Source organism: Pituophis catenifer, unplaced genomic scaffold (assembly GCF_029215685.1).
Source record: "Pituophis catenifer annectens isolate HBS135680 unplaced genomic scaffold, rPitCat1.0.hap2 SCAF_3, whole genome shotgun sequence".
Classification (NCBI taxonomy): domain Eukaryota; kingdom Metazoa; phylum Chordata; class Lepidosauria; order Squamata; family Colubridae; genus Pituophis; species Pituophis catenifer.
Window position 1 is genome coordinate 180,729,221 of NW_027256883.1, and position 18,167 is coordinate 180,747,387.

Genomic DNA, 18,167 nt, shown 5'->3' on the forward strand with positions numbered 1-18,167 from the left:
CATTTGGGGCAGGGGGAGGCTTGCAATTTCTAAACCCAGTCAGAAAGTCAAAAGAAAAAGATTGCTTTTTCATAGTAAGATGCAACGCACATCCTTTTTTCATAAACTTGATCAGTGTAATCAAGTTTATTAAGCTGCATTAAGGTATACATTTATTGCTTTTCATTGTCACAAATATTTTCCTAAAGCTTTGCTGAATAAAACAGTGAATGGGTTTACACTTCTTACTAAATCATGTTTGTTTCATCATGTTTATTGAGTCAATCACAATGATTAAGTTCATTTACTGTGTAAAGTCAAAATGATATAACATTATTAACATAAGTAAACGCTCTCACAGAACAGTTTTTTAGTTTCTTGAACTTGGAGATAATTGTCTCACGGAGGGAAGTGAAAATTGTTCCCTGTTAGGTTGGGTTAAAGCCCCAAAACTGTTTCTGGTTCTAGCTTTACAATATTGGGGGTCCGGTCTTAATGCTTCTGTGGCTGTGCTGATATCTGAGTGCTTAGTTACTGCAAGAGATAAGATGTAGAAGGTCACCCCACATTTTCTGGATTTGTGAAAGTCATCATTTACTTTAATGATAAATTATTGAACAAGCTTGAGTAGTCCTGTGCCACAATGGTAAGCCTTAAAGGATGGTTTGAAAACCACAAAACTACCAGTAGGTTTATATGACATTCTAGGTCAGAATCAGACAAATCACAGTATGGATTGGTGGCATGAGTTAACTCAATGATTAGGCTTTGTAAAATCACGGTTTACAGTTTAGTATGTTGGGCATGCTAAGTGTCCAAATATCTATTCTGACATTTAATAAATTATTATTAAACAAATCCAACCACTATTTTACTCTCTTTGCCTTTTATAGCAGCTAACACCAAAACACTGTAAGGGGTGTGTTTGCATAGTATGCAAAGTCAAAATTGTTTTAATTGTTGATGTTTACTATTTCATGTGAATCCTATTGTTTAAAAAACCGTGGGGTAGAGTGATTATTCCATTTCCAATCTTTTTGAAGTCTAGAAAAAAACGTGAGATAAGTACCCATGTGATTCTACAATATGTTTGTTTATTATAGAATTATGGCTTACTAAATAGCCTGCATTTGTAGACCACCTGAAAATAAGATGTTACTTGGTCTGGGTTCATACCAATAGACAAATGCATTTTAGAGTAGTGTTTTGTTCAAGTCCAGCCTATATGTCATGCCACCTGACAAGGAATGATGGGAGGTAAGCTCGCTCTATGCTATGTTTATAAATGTGCCAAACTGTATTTTGTTTACCTAGGATAACTACATAAATCACAGTGGACTAAATTCTTTCAAAACATTCACCATACAGTAGTTTATTACATTTTTTATTTAGCTTTTTACGCAACCCAGGCTTTACATTATGTTCCTTGAGAGGTGAGGCTAGATCAGTGGACTTTGTCTTGCCAGCAGCAATCACACTTGCTTGCCCAGCACTAAGTAGAAATGTAGATAGGGAGGAGCTGAATCTATCCAGTACTAAAGAGATCCCTGGAGGAAAAAAAGAACCTTAACTTGCAACAAGCAAGGCTGTTTCTGTCCATAAGTGTAATGAAGCAGAGGCTTCACGTGGTGGATTAGGAAAACAAGCCCAAACGGAACAAGCTAAAAAACATAAAACAAAAATCTAAGGGCAGCTTTTTTTGTTTGTTTGTTTGAGGCACAGAATACAGGTAGTCATTTAATGACCAAAGTTACAACAACATTGAAAAAATGACTTAGGACCATTTTTCACACTTATGACAATTGCAGCATCCCCAGAGTCATGCGATTATTTTTTGTGACCTTCTGACAAACAAAGTCAATGGGGAAGCCAGATTCACTTAACAACCATGTTTCTAATTTAACAACTGCAGTGGTTCACTTAACAAATGTGGCAAGAAAAGTTGTAAAATGGTGTAAAACTTACTTAACAAATTTCTCACATAGCAACATAAATACTGGGTTCAACTGTGGCTGTAAATTGAGAACTACCTGTATGTTGTTAATATATATATTCTGAGCTACAAACTTGCCAACATGTGTTAATCTAACATAGTTTGAATTCATCCCACATGTTATTGATTTGGTGGAAACTTAGAAAACTGGGATAATTTCACAGCCTTGGTTTGGTTAAACCATTAGTTAGTGCATTGGTTAAAGATAATGTTTATATATATTCTTTCTTATTTATTATACCTATCAAACTGACCCCAGCCTTAACAGGTTAGTCCCAACAGGAGAGGCTCATCTTTTAATTTCAAGGAATAGCCAGCAAGCTGCCACCATACTAACTGATATTGCCTAGTCTCTGGGTCCTGAAATGACTGTTTTGATTACTCTCCAAATTTGTGCATTTAATCCTTGAAAATATTATTGCAGCAACTCCTCTGGTGTAGCTAGTACTGTATGAAATCAGATTAGCTGAATAAATCATGGTCGAGTTAACCAAGTGGGAACATGTAATGAGAACACAACAATAGATGCATGCACCAAATGATGAAAAAGTGGGCTGTATATTTTGTCTCAGATGTAGATGTCTAAGACCTGCAAAATTCTGCCAGCTTGTCTTGCAAGTGGGTGAGTGGATGCAGCTGTCACCAAGTAAAATTTGGCAGAGGGATAGGAAGAATAACTTCTTTGCAGATGGTATGGGGGTTTTTCCCCCTTAAGTGTGATCCAAGGAATAAAATTTGGTTGACTTCTTCCAAAAGCATATTAAAATCTCAGCATTTATCAGAAATACATTATGCAAAAATGTTTTCCTTTATTTCTCTAAAATCTACTAGAATGTTAATGTATTTTGGAAAGCTTGTCTCCTTACAGCTCTATTTTACTTTGACTTATTGCCATGTTTGGATAATATGCTAAGTTACCATACTTGGCGAAAGAGATCATGCCTTCTTCCAGTTTCACTACACATCTTCCCATTCCCACAGCTCTTTAACCAAAGACAGAGGCTTACTGATGATTTGGTATATTACGCAAATGTAAAGTAACAACTTTAGTTAGCAGGAACCAGGAAGATAATTTCAAATTCAGTTCTTGCTAATAACCTTGCTAATAAACAACTCAAGTGTTTATGGGAGGGGAGGAACTTGAAAAATATGCATGCCAGTTTATTTTGTTTTGCTGGCTGATTGGAAAAATGGCTAGGACAATAATAACAGAATTATGGTATTTCAGCAGAATGATCTTTCTTGAAGATCATTGTTTCTGGCTCATTCTAGAGATCCACAGGAAGCATCTTGAACTTGAAAGTTGGCAAAAATAGCAGGAAGCAAAGTAGACCATACTCTTGCCCTTTAGAACTTGTAATTCGCTAAACTGAACTGAAGCTATGGATGCTATGTGTTATGTACGCCATGTATTATAGCTAGCAAGAGGCTTGATTTTGCCATTTCAAGAAGCAGAGGTAATAATAACATATTCTTTAGGCTTTTAGTACCCAGAGGTTAGTGAATTGTCTTTGCTTTGGTGAGTCACAAACTCTTTGATTCTTGCATAGGAAAGACCTCCAGAAAACTTTAGGCTTCCACAGATTTATGGCATGTTTCTCTTTATTTCAATCTTATCTAGCCTGGTGACTGAGCATTAAGGATTTGGTGCCCCCAACACATCTAGGGGGCACCAAGTTGAAATAGACTGCTTTATTCATTGGTGAACAATTATTCTCTGTGTAGATTAAAGGACACAGGAGTGAATCTTGCAATCATTCCTGGGAATCAAAGGCTCTACATGGGTTTATTAATGGAGTTCATAACTGCACGCTCTAAACATTGCTATAATAAGAAATAAGTAATTTAAAATAAAATAAAATAAAATAAAATAAAATATGAAATGGTTTCCTCATAGATAATTTGAATCATATGGAGGATTTATATTTGTCTCACAGAATAAAACCTTTTATCTGGAGCAAGACTTTTTAAATACTGTGCAAGTACATAAGTAGTCCAATCTTAATTTAGACATTGTGGCCAAGAATTAGCTTCCACTTAATGACTGAAGCACTGTAGAACCCTTTGACAAATTGAGAAAATGGACATCTCTGAACATCTTTTGATTAACAAAATGTTCTAAGCTATTGCTTAGCACATTGTAAGCCGCCCTGAGTCTCCGGAGAAGGGCGGCATATAAATCAAATTAAAAAACAAACAAAAAAAAAAAACCCAAATCCAAATAAATTACTTCATGTCACGTATTTTGTTTTTAACATTATACAATGGGTCAGAGTGTAACAAAATATATAGCTTTCTCAAGCTAAGATAAAAACTTAGCTTTATTAGCTCTATTAACATTTACACGTTAAAACACTGTTCAGTGTCTCTGAGTGGGGATTGCTATCTTACTTACTCTGAAGTTTTGTTCTGTAATGCTGAACTGTGGGAAACAAAGCTAGTTGGCCAGTGGTCAAACTCTCTAGTGTAGTAAATCTGGTCTTTTAGATCATCTTACAGTAAAATGATATTTCTGAGCTGACTCTCTTCTCTTTCTGTCTCTAGAGAGAAAGAGAAAAAATATCCTGTTCATTCCTTTTCTTTTCCTCGGGCTTGTTAGTAGCAGATGGATTAACACATCTGAAAGCAGCAGTAGGAAGGCTACAAGGGCCAAGTTTGTTATGACACCACATAGTTCTTCACCATATGGGGAGAACAAATCACTTGATCCCAGAAGTTGTCTACATTCTTCCATAAAGAAAGACTGATGCCTTTTCATTCTCATGTTTCATTATGTCGTTCCAGAATGCACAATGCAATTGAATGTTAAGAGACTTGACATTCTATATAAGTAACTTTATTTGTTTGTCACTTTGTCTTCAGGAATTCAACAGAGCATACACTGTACTCTGCCCTCATATTTTTCCCTATGACAATATGATAACTACCCTGTAAAATAGATTGGGCTGAGAAAAAGGTGAGTGGCCCACAAACCACCCACATCAAGCTTCTGTATTAAGTGTGGATTAGAATCTAAATCTTTCCAGTATCAATTCAACCCTTAACCTCTAGCATACTGGCTTCCATTTTTATAATAATTTTCTCAAGGCTGAGCACTTTTCTATAAGATGCTACCAATTTGCTTACATAAGCCCATGCAGTCATCTGATATTTGTGCAGATATTGTGCTTAAATTTAGCTTCTTACTGCTGCAGTTACAAGACCTTGTGCAAATAGAGATTTTATTTTATTTATTTATTTATTTATTTATTTATTTATTTATTTATTTATTTATTTATTTATTTTGTCAAGCATGTATTTTATGACAGATACAAGTGTAAACATAATTATAAACACATGAAAAAGATACGAATAAAAGAAAACATTAAGGCAGGGACGGTAGGCACGCTGGTGCGCATATGCACCAGCATAAGCGCACCAGCTGCAATTGTCTTGGCAGCCACAGCAGCACTGCTATGCAATACTGGCTTTAATTGGATAGTCCAAATGAATCTTTGGAGGGGATATCTGGCATACTTCATCCTCCAGCTCTTGCCAGCTTGCCAGAAGCAGGAAGCTAGATGCAAAACTTATAGCTTAGTATCCTTTATTATATTACATTTTTTGGAGGTGGAAGGGATTTAATTTTAAGCATAAAATTGAGTGTAGAGTGTTCTGTTATTGATATACAGATTGGCACAGATGGTTAAGACATTTCAGCCAACTAATTTATCAGAATATTCAATTATAGATTCTGTGTGGACATAACAGTAGCAGAGGTGCTATTGCTTACACAAATACACCCCAGTTATAAAGAGGCAGAAATAACCTCTGAGATAGCTTTATTAGCACTTGATTATTTGAGCTTGTATCATGGTCAAAGTTATGCCTTACTAACAGCAGGGAAAGTAGAAGTTTAAGATGAGATTCAATATGCATGTAGCTATCTTCTAAACTGTTGCACAGCTACTTGTTTTTAATTCATGCTAATTTCTCTTTATGCCAAATAATTTGATCCTTCTGCTAACAGTCAACACTGTGCCTGTCCTACAAAATCTAGGCTTTAAAATTAGATAAATTAGTAGAGGCATAGTAAATCTATCAACAATTAGTACTAGAACAATTAGTTCTAAATGGCATTGCCATGTTTAAAGACATTATATCTCTGAATAGCAGTTGCTGGAAATAAGGAATTGAGTGGCTGATTATTAAGCTTCTATAGCACAACCAACACAAGCTATGAAAAGGATAATGCTACCACACATCAAAACATCTCAGAAAACAACTAACAGCATCACCACAGCACACAAACCAACTAAACCTCTAAATTAAACCAAAGATCCAGTAAAGTAGTCCTTGTCTTACAACAGTTCATTTAGTGACTATTCAAAGTTATAACGGCACTGAAAAAAGTGATTTATGACCGTTTTTCACAGCTACAACCAACCCCATGATCATGTGATCAAAATTCAGATGCTTGGCAAGTGGTTCATGTTAATTACCGTTGCTGTGTCCCAAGGTCATGTGATCACCTTTTGCGATTTTCTGACAAGCAAAGTCAACGGGGAAGCCAGATTCGCTTAACAACCAGATTACTAACATACCAACTGCAGTGATTCACTTAACAACTGAGGCAAGAAAAGTCATAAAATGGGGCAAAATTCACTTAACAAATATCTCACTTAACAAGAGAACTTTTGGGCTCAATTGTGGTCGTAAGTCGAGGACTACCTGTAGTAAAGATTGTAATGAGTGGGTTGAGTTGAAAGGCAACATCTAGACCATAATGAGCTCTACAGCTGAAAAAGAGGGCGAATCCTTGGATCTCCTGGCTGAGATACACTTACCAAGCAATATACTGTAACTAATGGTTCCCTAATATGTTTCAATACATTTTGATTTAATACTGACAGCTTTTTCAGTATAAACAACTAGCTGTCAAATTAGAAGATAAAGCAGACTCTATAGATTGGAGCAGGCATATATTTTTCTCCCTTATTTCAAGTAATCTCTCTTGGATTTATGGCCAGCTTAATTTGTCTAAGCTTAAAATTTTTGTTATCAATTGGTTCAAACCATAAAACCTCTGGAGCATATATGGTCATGAATCTGATGAGCTTTGTACTGTTCAGAGAAAAAAAAGTAGGTTCTACCCTGAATCTCAAAACTAAGTTATATTTAAAGGTATTCTAACTAGATAACATGTCACCTTTTTCTCTGAATGTTAAAACAACCATAGGTGACCAGTAAGCTGTTTATAAACAACCAAAAATAGAAATGAGTGTCCCTATGATACTTTCACACTCAAGGAGCCAAAAAAATCAGCTCAGAAGGCATTAGTTAACCTTTATTTTCTGTTCCTACCAAAAGGTCAAAACCCTCAAGCCCCTCATAACCAAAAGGTCAAAACCCTCTCCCCAGTTTCAAGTGAGTATTATTCTATAATTGTGAGAAATTGCCAGCCTATAAAAAAAGCTATAACTGCAAATAAACCTCATACCAAACTATATGTTTCTGTTGTTTTCCTATAACAAAACCCCAGGGGCTATTTCCTGGGGAAGAGGTGGACATCTGTGGCAACTGAAAGAACAAAAGTTTCATACTTTCTCATCCAACTGCTTTTCCCTTAGATTCCAAAAACATATAGTCATTCAGCTGATACTCAGCATGACTTAGTTACTAAAGCCTTAATCTATTATGTAAATGAAAAACATGATTTGTATGCATAACATGGTAATCCATAGTTAATTGAACCATGGTTTACTATTAATGCAATTATCAGGGTTTGCACAAATATGCTGAACCACAAATTAGTCAACCACATTTTAGTCTAGTGCATTGGTTGATAATGTAAGCAATAGCGCCATTCACCATGCTTCTACAAATGCATGTCCATGCTGAAATTCAGGCAGTAGAATAAAATGCTGCTTTCTTATTCTGCCCCTGTACTTGAATTCCTATTTGTTGAGATGTCAGCCAGAACATCATATGGCCAAAGAGAAGGCAGGGAGGTAAATACTGTTTCTCTCTTGGTTTTTTTTTTTTTTTTTTTTTACTCTTTCCCAGGTGAGTTCTCATAAATATTTCTAAGAATGCTGTCCAAATTTGCCCATGGTAATACTATGCTTTGGGGTAGTCAGTAGTACAGTGAGATATAGACATCACTTTCTGTCTTCCATGTGATTATTTAATGGACTAGCTTAAAATAATGTTTGGAGAAAGAAAGACCAAGACTTGCACAAAGTAGAAATGAATTGTATTGCTATTCTGATGATACTCAGTTATATATCTCCACCCCGGGCCACCCCGGGAATGCCCTTTCCGTGATGTCCCGCTGCCTGGAGGCGGTACGGGCCTGGATGGGTAGGAACAGGCTAAGACTCAACCCCTCCAAGACTGAGTGGCTATGGATGCCAGTGTCTCGTGTTCTAGAAGTCCCATCACTTTTGATGAGGGGGGAATGCTTCCTCCTGTCGAGAGGGCCCGCAACTTAGGTGTCCTCCTGGATTCCCAGCTGTCTTTGGAAGACCATCTTATGGCCGTGACCAGGGGGGCTTTCGTCCAGGTTCGTCTGGTGCGCCAGTTGCGCCCTTTCCTAGACCAAGATGCCCTTCCCACGGTCACTCATGCCCTGGTTACTTCTCCCTTGGATTACTGCAACTCCCTCTACATGAGGCTGCCCTTGAGGTGCACCCGGAGGCTCCAGCTGGTCCAGAATGCGGCTGCACGGGTGGTTATGGGAGCTCCCCGTTTCTCCCGTGTAACACCTCTCCTACGCGAGCTGCACTGGCTACCAGTGGTCCTCCGGATCCGCTTCAAGGTGCTGGTACTTACCTTTAAAGCCCTACATGGCTTAGGTCGGGGGTATTTGCAGGACCATCTCCTACCTGCCTCCCACCGTCCTGTCCGCTCACACAGGGCTGCCCTCCTCAGGGTACCGTCGGCCAGACAAAGTTGGCTGGCGACGTCCAGGGGTAGAGCATTCTCTGTAGGCGCTCCTGTCCTCTGGAATGAGTTACCCACTGAGCTTCGGACGGCGCCTGATCTCCGCTCCTTCCGTCAGGACTTAAAGACTTGGCTGTTTCAACAAATGAGTTGATCCTGATCCTTAGGTTTTATTATTTTATTGTCGTTGTTTCAACTGGGTTTTAATTACCTTACCTTTTATTATTGTATGTTTTAACCTGTGTTCGCCGGCCTGAGTCCTTAGGGAGAAGGGCGGCATATAAATTTTTGGAAATAAAATAAATAAATATTCTTTATCTCCCAGTTTATCAAGCATGTAGTAAATCCAGTCATCATTTTTAAGGAACATGTCCTCATGATGTCAACTCTGTCTTATCCCTAGTCTGCTATGGATACAACCTAAAATTTTTTAGTTCCAGTATGAAAATGGTATTCTTCAGTTACAAAACTTGTCACAGGGCTAAGAATTCCTTGGTCTCAGTTCTAGGGATTATATAATCAGGGCAGTAGTGGGATTCAAATCCCAGTGCTACCGGTTTGCTATTGGGAGTGTGAGGGTGCGCTCGCTTGCTTTGTGAGCACGCAGCGCTTCTGCACACATGCAGAAGGTTTTGCACATGCGCAGAGCATTTTTGGTGATGGGTGGGTGGAGCCTCCCACTGCCGCTACCAGTTCACCCGAATTGGGGCGAACCGGTAGCAACCCTACCCTGAAATTAGGGACAGGGATCCATCCACCTCTTATTGGCCACCTAAAGTCTACTGAGATCATGGCCACTCCCTCTTCAGGTTGCTGGCCACTGTGACTTTATTTGTCTTGATTTTTTCTGAGAGGGCTTGGGAGCAAAGTCAATTTACTATTAGCTCTGTTGCTTTATATGCATTTTCTCTTGAATGACTACAGCTCCACAGACCTTATGGGCAGGAAGTATTTTCACTGGTGGGAACTCTGACTTGACCCTGCTCTTCAGAGTTCTTTTTTCTCTTCACATAACATGGTTCTTTAGGTTAACTGTCGGGGTGTGAGGATAAATGAAGGTCAGCTTCACCTTGCTTTTGAAGGGTTGAAAACTGGAAGCAGTAACAACATGGAAGTGCCTTTAAATTGGATTTAAGTCTCTGTGACAAAGGCAAACCATATCATTATTTCAGAAGTGAACATATGTAGATTTAAAAAAAACATGGGAAAAAGTCTTCTAAGTTGACTGTAAAAGCTTCTGATAAATCAGTCCAGAGTACTGCAGTTAAGGACTCAGGACTGAAATCCAGGTTCCTTTAACTTGGGGGTAGGGGGCTGGGAGATACAACAATGCGGTCCAGGAATAGCAAGTAATAGATATTGTGCCAGATGGATCCAGTCTCCTAACTGTAGGCTGCAGTTCAGAAGAGTTGATATTGCTCACTGCTGCTTGCTAGCTATTGAAGTAGAGGTGGAAAGTGAGGGAGTAATCCTCTCTAAAAAAAATTTGATTAAAGGCCAAGGAATGATGAGTATCATTTGGGAAACAACAAAATGAAGAAGATGAAGGATGAAATGGTGCATTGTGGAGGAGAGCATAGCTGGATAGATATGTTCCCATGCAGGAACATTCCTTTTTCAAAGGTGTGGACATACTTGGACAATTCATTGCAGGTCTCACTTGACCATATTTATTTTTCCTTATGATAAAAAGGAAGCCAGAATTGCCTTAGAGTTGGATCTAGAACATTAACTTCAAAAATCTCAATGTTAAAGCAATGAACTCAATGTTAACTTGCTGTTGCCACTGTGTCTGATTGAAAAGTCCAAAGACATGAGTCAACTGCAGCCTGGGAATTGCCTTGCTCTGGTAAAAAGGGCCATAAAAGGAAGCTTCCCAAAGAAAATGTAGAACTAAGAAGTCTGAACTGCTAGCAACAACATATGGATATGAAATCTGCTATTAGTAAAAAGTTAAAGTCACCTTCAAGTCAGGACTGACTCTTGATTTTTCTTCGCAATGATGGTTTGCTGTCCTTTTTTGTTGTTGTTGCAAGTTTTTATTTGTTTTTATTTTTCTGTCTATTCTACATCTCAGGCATTTCCTGGAGAAATTCCATCCAAATATTAACCAAGACCATCCTTATTTACCTTCTGAGTGCTACCAAACCAGGAACTGTCATCCACAATTTTTAATTAGATCACAATTCTAAAATTGTCTGGTGAGGCATTTCTATATCATTAAATAACTGCTGAAGTAGAGTTAACATAGGTTAACATCTGGGGTCTTAGCCTACACTTGCAGGGGCAGAGTCTCTGTTCCCATTTTCATTTGAACAGTCGTGTTATCCTGGTATGTGGTATACTCACAAAGATCACTATGCTTTCACATCCACTTTTCTTTCATAACACAGGCAGCCATATTATGAACATTTAAGTGATTTGGTTGGTTTTGGCTTTGAATGGTATATAAAACCAATAAATCCTGGGTTACTCAACAATAACGATAAAAAAGGTGGCTTGATTCATTTAGAACCCATTCATTATCAAATTTCTAAGTCATGGCTTATGATTTAGTGTGATGTAAAAACCTAGCCAGTTGAGGCAAAATCATCACACCACAGTTAAAAATAATCTTGCCTTAGTGCAATAGTGAACCCCAGTGCTTTCTCACTAAGGTCAAAGAAACTTCCCAAGCCCTGTATTGCTATTTGACTGGCTCCCTTATTGGCAAACCCTAATCTTTCTTTCTCTGTTATAATTATTGGGGCATTCTACTAGTTCGATGTTAAATATTCATTCTGTCTGTCTTCTATGTAATATAAAGCTGTCATTTTTCTTTGTAATCTTGTTAATTATCTAATTGGGCTGTATGGCTGACAGAGAGCGCATAATATAAATTGCACACACCTCCGCAAAAGATGACAAAAGTCTAGCTCAGGGTCTGCACTTAAACACTCAAAGAGCTATTTGGACCTGCTTCCCACAGGAAAAAAAAAACACCGGGAGCCACAAAACCCTTTCTGTGCTGACTATTTCTTGAGCACCCACAAAACTAGCATATGTAGTTGAATTAAACATTCTGTTTTCTTCTGAAACTTTTCTTTTCTTGGATTTATCCATGGTTGGCCTACCAGGGGTTGAAAAGCTCAATAAATTGCGTGTCGGCAGGTGTCGCACATTGGCGGTTGTGATGCATATTTTGAATGACAGGAAGCCACAGCAGAGGGGTGAAAGAGCCACATGCGGCTCCAGAGCCACAGGTTGCTGACCCCTGGTCTAGCTTTATCACCAGCTGTATACTCAATTGGACATGCTATTTATCACGCACTTGTAAATCAGGGCCTTCTGTGATAGGAAAGTGCAGAACTTTGAATTTGAAGGCTCTGAACTGTGTGGAGCAGGTGAAAGTGCATCGTTCCTGTCTCCAACTCCATAAAGTTACTGCTCTCAATCCCAGGAAACTATATGTTTGGTTTAATTAGTTGTTGATGCCCTTACATCCCTCATAGCATCTCTGGGTTTCAAATCCAAAGTAATATATACAGCCCTATTCTACCAGAGTCCATGTGCAAATGGAACAAAAGTTGCATGTTTTGCTGAACATCTTTTTGTATGTAAATGCAACAAATTCTGCACCGTATTTAAATGTTCAGCTGTGCATGCTAATACAGTGTATCAAAATAAGTATTTATTAAAGATAAGAAGCAAGATGTTAGATGTTGCACATGTGGTAGTATGTAGTATGTAGAAAGCTGACATTACATGTATAACCTTTTTGCATTTGGTACTAGCTGATTTATTACGAGAGCATATAGCAACAGCAATAGCATTTAAGTTTATATACCGCCCCATAGCACTTTGCAGTGTTCTCCGGGCAGTTTACAATGTAAGCATTATTTGCATACTGCCCCCAACAATGTGGGTCCTTGTTTTACCAACCTCGGAAGAATGGAAGGCTGAGTCAACCTGGAACCCTGTCAGGATCGAACGTCAGGCTGTGGGCAGAGTTTGCTTGCAATACGGCACTTTAACCACTGCGCCATCAGGGCTCTATTTTTTACAGTCCTTTTGTAAATGACTTATCATGGAGTCCAATAAATTCTAAATATTATTTTTTTTGTTGCATATGGAGTCAAGAAATTCTAAATATTTTTTGTTGTTGTGTAAGTTGTAATTTGAGGTCCACTGACACACTTAACTATAGAAGTTAATATAGTCTCCCATTGTCTGTATTTAAATCCTAATACTGACCATCCAAGCCAAGGTGGATCAAAACTTTCTAAACAAAGAATTTATTTTCTGAAAATATTTTCTAGATATATGAATGGAACCTTCTCAAAATGTGAATTAATTTAGGAATAATATTCATTTTGAGAACATTCATCTTTCTCCATAGGGTGAAGCATTATAATTCCGATCTATCGATATTTGAAGAAATCTCTCTCTATATTTTATTTCTATTACAAAGAACTGACTTTGGGTATACACATATATAAATATTTAATGAATCTGGTACAAATATGGAATTGATATTAATTAAATGGATTAATGGATAAGCAAATTTTCATCAAATAACATCAGTTCCAATTTGGATCAGTTAATATTGTATTCTGCTATTTTACTGAAGGCATCTCTCATTTACATCAACATTGTACAGATAGTCCTCAACTTACAACAGTTCACTTAGTGACTATTCAAAGTTAAAAGGCACTGGAAAATGTGACTTTTGATTGTTTTTCACACTTCCAACCATTGCGGCATCCCTATGGCCATGTGATCAAAATTCAGATGCTTGGCAACTGATTCATATTTATGACGACTGCAGTGTCCCAGGGTCATGTGATCACCCTTCTGACAAAGTCAATGGGGAAGACAGATTCATTTTACAACCGTGTTACTAACTTAACAACTGCAGTGATTCACTTAACAAATGTGGCAAGAAAGGTCATAAAATGGGGCAAAATTCAACTAATAAATGTCTTACTTAGCAACACAAATTTTGGGCTCAGTTATGGTAGTAAGTCGAGGACTACCTGTAATGTGAGGTTTAGAAATAGACAAAAGACAAAAGACAAAAGAATGTCACTTGCAAATAAGAATGTCCTTTGCATTTGTATTCAACTGAATTATGCACTACTACTCCATAGAAGGCCCTATGTTGTCCAATAGCACAGGCCAAGATTTCCATACAGATATTAAAAAGCAAGGGTGAGAGTCGACGTCCTTCTCTAGGTCCTCTAAATAGTGGGAAAGTAGGAGGAAACATACCATTAACCTTTATTTTAGATGTGGGTGACCTATAGAATACCTTGATCCATTTTATGAATTCCAGGGGAAATCTGAATGTACAGCAAGCTTATACAGTTTACGTACTTTGTCAAATGTATTTTTTAACCATTTAATGATAAAATTAGAAATTTTTCTTTATTCAAGTCTATCAAATCTACAATTACAGCTAGTTTTCAACTTATAACTGGTTGCTTAGCAACCATTTGAAGTTATAACAGACTTTGAAAAAGCTAATTACAACCCAGATTTGAAGTTCCAAAGTCCATCCTTGCCATTTTGGGCATTCAGCAACTGGTCTTGCATTTATGGCAGTTTGCAGGACCCCACAGTCAGGTGACTGTGTTGACAATGTTTTTGCTGGAAACTGGTGTTTACTTCCAGTTTCTGGCAAACCCACTTCATAGTGAATAATGGATTTGCTTAAGAATGGCAGCATTTACTTAATGATTGCTGCAAAAAAGGTCAGGCAAGGTCAAATGGCGACCTACTTTATAACTGTCACAGCTTACAACCAAAATTGCAGGCTTGATTACAGTCATAAATTGAGGACCACCCATAACTAACAAGTCTTGGACGTCACCAAGATCAGGAGTGTCAAACTGGCAGCCTGTGGGCTGGATGTGTCATGTGCAGGCCACACCCACCCCAGCTCCGCAAAGGTAAAAAACATCACAATACATCACGTGACGGCAACGTGACGGCGCAAATTTGACAGTTGTGATCTAAATAAAAAAACAAGGAGACTGTCTCTGATATTCAAAACAGAAAACACCTACCTGCTTCTGTTACCAATAGGTACGCTTAAAATGAAAATATTGCTAGGAATGCCAGAAAATATAGGTACAATGGCATCTTGACAGAAGTTATGTTGAGAAGAATCACCATCTTGACTCTAAGTCACCTCAGGCAGGTACTTTGTAAGAGCTTTCCCCAGAACTGCATTACACAGAGCAGGTTGATAAACTCCAGTATTCTGTGCTTTCTGAAATCCAGTTTTGCCTTTCAGAGGCCGTTCAGCTAATATTTAATCTGAAAAGCACCAAACAGAAAAAGCTGATATTCTTTATGCGGATTACTGCTTGAAGGCTATATATACTGTCATAGATTTTGGTCTGAGGAGCCAGATAAATATTTTAATTTTCTCAATTGTAATTTCTAATACAATACAGAATGATAAATACAACACAGATAATCAAAAGCTCTTTGGGACCCTCTATCATTTTTAAAGAGACGTAGTGGCTCAGTGGCTAAGACGCTGAGCTTGTATATCGAAAGGTCGGCAGTTCAGTGGTTCAAATCCCTAGTGCCACATAACGGGGTGAGCTCCAGTTACGTGTCCCAGCTTCTGCCAACCTAGCAGTTCGAAAGCACATAAAAAATGCAAGTAGAAAAATAGAGACCACCTTTGGTGGGAAGGTAACAGCATTTCATGCGCCTTTGGCATTTAGTCATGCTGGCCACATGACCACAGAGATATCTTCGGACAGCGCTAGCTCTTCGGCTTTGAAACGGAGATGAGCACCGCCTCCTTAAATTGGGAACAACTAGCACATATGTGCGAGGGGAACTTTACCTTACCTTTACCTTATCATTTTTAAGAATATAAAGAGCTTGTAAGACCAACATGTTTGAGAACCGTTGCATTAGAACATATTTTTGTGCTGGAGCCTTCAAAGCAAAAGGGAGCTGCACTGTAAATATTCCTGGTGAGCTGATAAACTGATTCTGGCCAGGTTATGCAGTCCTGTGGGACTAAACTCTGCATTTCTTATATATGGGTATTTTTTTCCTCTCTCTTTCTTTATCATGCAGTGTATACCTAATCTTTAGAAAAATTGTAAGCTGTATGAAATGCATGGTTTGCATGGTTAGGAATCTCTGGGAAGAGGCAGAAGTTTTAAAACCACCTCTCCTAGCAACATCTTTTGTAAAATTCCTCAAGAAGAGTTTCGTTTTAAATCCATTGGTACCATTGAAGTGTTTTGCTTTGTTTTTAATATCCTCAGGAGGAAGAAAAAATGTTGGAAAAAATGGCTGGAGGAAAGAGTTAAAATATTTCTCTAAACTATTTGTGAATGCTCCAACACTGGAAGTTTTTAAGAAGAGATTGGACAACGATTTGTCTGAAATGGTATAGGGTTTCCTGCCTGAGCAAGGGGTTGGACTAGAAGACCTCCAAAGTCCCTTCCAACTCTGTTGTTCTGTTCTTTTCTGTTCTGTTTCCTTTGTAAGTGGCAATATCAGTTGGGATCAATGATTAGGTTAAAGCGTCACACTATACCCGAATGTCCTAATTTGGTTTGGTTGCATGAATCCAGCTGCTGTGGTTTGTAAAGTATGATTTATGCTTATTCAATAAACCATTGTTGCACAAAACAAGATTAGCATGATGTGTCAATCCAATCATAGTTTTTATTCACATTTATTAGAAAACAGGTACTATTTATTAACTTTTGACTGTTAACTGTTCTTGAAACAAATTCATAATTTATATTCTTTTCCAACTTCTGCAAAGTTTTGCAGCTCTTTTGAATAAATTTATTGGTATAGGCTAATAATATCTAAATCATTTGTTCTCTGGGTCCAAATCCAGCAGAGTAGCTGCACTTGAAGAACATCAAGGCAGGATGAATGCATCATTGTTTAGATTCCAAAACAAGACATTTCCAAAGTTGCCTTTTCCTTTTAAGGGAACATTGCAGTGGAGTAAAGTTCAGCATTTGCCAGCAATTACCAACAGTACTTCAGTGCTTTCGTATGTTTAAGGAGAAACTAGCTCCATTTTAGTTTGTCAAAACATTTGTGATTAATCCTAAAGGACTGCTTCTTTTTAAAGGAAGTGCAGGGGCAAAGAATGGAAAGTTTGTGCCAAGAGTTATAAGACATGGTGAACCTGGAAGGCATTTTCTGCATTCTCAACATGGCATCACATATAGGATGGCACACATGAACAAGGCTTTAGTGTTATAATTCTGGGTTGTTTATAAATTGACCAGATTCAAAAGCAACAAGAATTGGCAGCCTTCAATCTTTTAAGTATTTAGATGGCATAGGAATCAAGCTTTTTATAACAATAGTTGTATTTGTTCATTCATTCATTTAACTTGTATACTACTAACTCCGACAGGCTATGGTTAATGATGCTGAACAGATTAAAAAAATCTATAAAAGATGTTCTTAAAACAGAGAGAAACATCAAAAATTAAACAAAATCAGCCCTAATAAGAACACCTTAATAATACCCTATTTCCCCCAAAATAAGATATCCCCTGATAATAAGCCCAATCGGGTTTTTGAGCACATGGCAATAAGGCCAAGCGCTTATTTCAGAGTTCAAAAAAATATAAGACAGGGTCTTATTTTCGGGAAAACACAGTATATACATTCAGATTAAATGGCACCAATCAGCCTACTAATGCTTCATTGGAAGAGCTGAGTTTGAACATATTCCTGAAGGGTCAAATTTATCTGTCTATCCATCTCTTTCTCTATCCCACTATTGTGGAATTATATGCAGATATTAAAAACAAATCCAAATACTTGCTAAGATGTTTAAAAATCAAATAATAACTGGAAAGTGCAGACCAAAGAGGAGCTGTATTCTAAAACTGCTTAAAAGTGGAAAACTAACTCCATTCGGTAATTGTAATTTGTATAATGAAAGTCTCATAGGAGAATCACTATTCTGTAAATTAATGTAAAATAATTCTGAAAGTCCTCTCAAAATGTAATCTTATTCTTAGATTAATCTTAATTATATTTATCTTATCCCTAAACTCAAAGAAATTCTAGACTATCTATCTGGATTTTCTTTCATTTATATAATGGGTAAGTTTTGATTTACTGTTTGAGATTTCTTGGGGATTTTTATATCAATCTTATTCTTCTCAAAAGCATTGATACGGCAGTGGCATGATGTGATAATGAAATAAGATGTTCTAACATATTTTAACTCAGATCATCTTATAGTCAAATTTTATGTTCTTTCCCCCTACTCTAG

General features: G+C 37.6%; 1 protein-coding gene across 1 annotated transcript in view; it reads left to right on the forward strand.

The window, feature by feature from the left end:
• The window catches only part of LMOD1 (leiomodin 1), a 28,686-nt gene that overhangs the window by 481 nt on the left and 10,038 nt on the right, over positions 1 to 18,167 (forward strand). The gene's annotated exons all lie outside the window — the stretch shown is intronic.